The following is a 3059-nucleotide window of genomic DNA, read 5'->3' as shown; positions in this document are numbered from 1 at the left end:
CTCTCACCCGGCACCGGAGTGTCAAAGTTGGCACCACCGTGCCAGGGAGGGGACATCCCGGGAATGCAGCCCCCGCCGCCTTTTCGGTTCCTGCCCCCGGGTTATTAGATTAGCGCTTGGATGGGGCTGGTGGGAAAACCTCAGGAAACGGCATGATTCCTGCGGGGATGGAGCCGGGGACCCTGGGCAGACTGGGGACCGGGACGTCCCTTACCATTCAGCCATCGAGCCTCGGGGCCGGCTCACCCTGCACACAGCTGCAACCGCTTCCCCAAGAATTTGCTGACGGGTTGGTTCTTCAGAGGAATTCGGTCTGGAAAAGCCTGGAGAAACCTGAGCCTGGCTGCTTCCCAGAGCGGGTCCGGCCTGGCAGGCAGGCGGGGGGGCCCTGCCTGCTGCCCGTGCCTCGTCCCCACAGTGGAGCCCTGGAATGTGGCTGGAACTCCTCGAGAACCATGCAGCCTTGGTGTGGGCTGGCCAGAACAGGGCTGTTTCAGGCTGTCAGACAGCAGGAAACAGAGTGTATTTGACGTGAAATGAGGGAGATTTGGTTTACTATCAGACGGAGACCCCCACAGCCCCAGGCAGTGCGTTGGCAACATTCTGTCCCAGGATCTCCGGTGACATTTGCTTCTGCTGTGACATAACCCACATTCTCAGCCCCACCAGCCCAGCCCCAATGCTGCTTGCCAGCCCTGCCTCACATGACGTACATTGAGTCACTTGGCCTAGGGCTTTCTTTCCAGAGAGGATTTTTCCCTTGGCTTCATCTGCCGTAAACCCCAGATCGCTGTGGGGTGTCTGGGGGATCAGCCCAAAGATGCAGAGGGGTCAGTGGGGCCAGAAGCTGTGTGGTACCCTTGACTGGATGTCAGGTGTTTCGGTGTGATGACAGAGCTCCAGAGCGATGCCACGGATGTGGGGCTGCCAGGAGCACCCATGGATTCCTGGCTTCAATGGGACCATCACAAGATAAGAAAACAGTGATGGGGAGCAACCCACCAGGAAGGGAGGAGGAGGCTTAGGTGCTTAAGGCTCAGCCTTCAAAGCCCAATTCCAGGAGCTCCAAAGCTCCAATTCCTCATGAAAAGTGAGGAAAAAGGAGAGAGGACTAGCCAGCACTGGTAGGGATTTACCCAAGTGCCGGGCCGTGCAGGGCGGTGATCACTCTTTTTCCCACAAAGTTGTCAAGCAACATAAGCCACAAACCCCTTTTGCAGCCGTGGCTGCATTGATCGACTTCAGGTGTGATTGAGCAGAACTCCTTGTTAAGCACAGGTTACATCTTCCACCCCTCATTCATAGCTGCTACTGTTTATTAGCACATTCAATAGTCTCATTAAGCAGGAGGTTTAATTATCTGCCAGGTTTGAGCTCCATCTTGTTGAGCTGAGCTGAGCTGCCCTTGGCTTTCTGGGGCTGGGTTGTGTTGCTCCACAACTGGAGCTGTTCCTGCTCAGATCTGTGTTTGGATTTCCCCTTTGGCCAGGGGTTCTCCCTTGTTCGTGGCTGATGCCACAGTGATGCTCAGATGAATCCAGCCACGCAGAGGCCATGATAATCCCATGAAGATGGGGGCTCAGGCCTTGGCACATGGGAGAAGGAACCATGTGTGGGGACAGGACAGCAGCACTGGGGCCTGTTCCCCCTTGCTGAGGGCAAGAGACACAAATAACCTGAAACACTGGTGGCCCCTGATTTCAGCAGTGCCTGGGATTTAAGTGCTGGCTCTGTTTCTGTGCTGGCCAGGAGCTTTGTGGGCAGAAGGTGGGCCAGCCTTGCCCCACTGCTTTTCCCCCTGTGTGGAGCAGGGGCAAGTGAGGGTGTGTTTGGTGCAGGGATACCTCAAGGCAGGAAGGGTGGTATGGCAGGGATAGCCCAGGAGGCTCAGCACCCCTGTCTGCGTCACCTACAGTCTGTCTCCTCTCTACTCAGGCTCTGACCCAGCTCTGGGGCTGTGTGTAGGAAAACCTCAGCCCTTCCTGACTTTTTCCCTGCTCCCAAAACAGCTGCAGCCCCAGCTGCTCCACAACTCGTGGATGCTGGACCTGAAAACTTGTGACATGTGGGGACCGCATTCAATAGGCTGGACAAGGGGAGCCAGGGAGGAAGGCAGCCCTGAGCCAAGGGGCTGGGGGCCACAGAGGGGGAGTGGGACGTGAGGCTGAAGGCAGAGCTGGCAGGAAACCCCACTCTGCAGCAGGGGGTTGGAGAGGGGAGTTTGGCTGGCAAAGACAGATTTAAGGGGGCTGAAGCTTGCTGCATTTTCCATCGTTAGACATGGCTGGATTCACAACGTGACCGAGCAAAAGCCCTGGAACCCGGAACGAATTTGCAGGAGGGTGTTGGAAAGCAAAAGCAGATTTTTGCATCATGGTGAAGGAAACCGGATCCTTAGAGGGGTCCTGATTTGCTTGAGCTTCACGGGGGAATTAAATCCCACAAATTCCTTGCCTGGAGAGGAGTGGGCTGTGTGATCCCCCCCGGCGCAGCATCCGGAGCAAGATGCAAATGAACAGTGCGTGTTTGTGCTGCAAAGGCATGCTGCCTCCCCCCTCCTCAGAGCCAGGGAAACTGAGGCAGGGAGCAGCAAGGCAGCTTGCCGGGGAGTTCTGGAGCCCCAGCCGTGTGCACACGGGTTTTGCACTGCTGTGGCACGGAGCAGCCCCACCCTTGCTCCCGGTAGCTTCACTCCAGCCAAGGTAACGCCGTGGCTGACACCCCAATACCCTCTTCACACCTGGCTCTTGGTGTGCGGGGAGTGCAGACATCCCCCGGGAGTTATCCCCCGTTTACTTACAGCAGCTGCTCAACTTTTCAGTCTATGTTTCCCAACCAAATTACAGGTTGAGAGACGCTTTTGACCACTTCCTTGGCCATGCCCACCTCTCCCATTCACTTGTTCCCAAGGACTCCTGCAAAAGGAGGGGACCCCAGTCTCCTCCTGCCCCACGGACGGGGCGGAGCATTGGCGCAGGTCCTGCACACGACTCGGGGTGATCCCAGCGTGGGGGTCCGCGGGGAGGTGCCGGTGCCAGGGAGCCGGAGCGGCAGAGCCC

Source organism: Corvus brachyrhynchos, unplaced genomic scaffold (assembly GCF_000691975.1).
Source record: "Corvus brachyrhynchos isolate BGI_N302 unplaced genomic scaffold, ASM69197v1 scaffold61, whole genome shotgun sequence".
Taxonomy (NCBI): Eukaryota; Metazoa; Chordata; class Aves; order Passeriformes; family Corvidae; genus Corvus; species Corvus brachyrhynchos.
The sequence above is the reverse complement of the archived record's forward strand: the minus strand, read 5'-3'. Positions refer to the sequence as shown.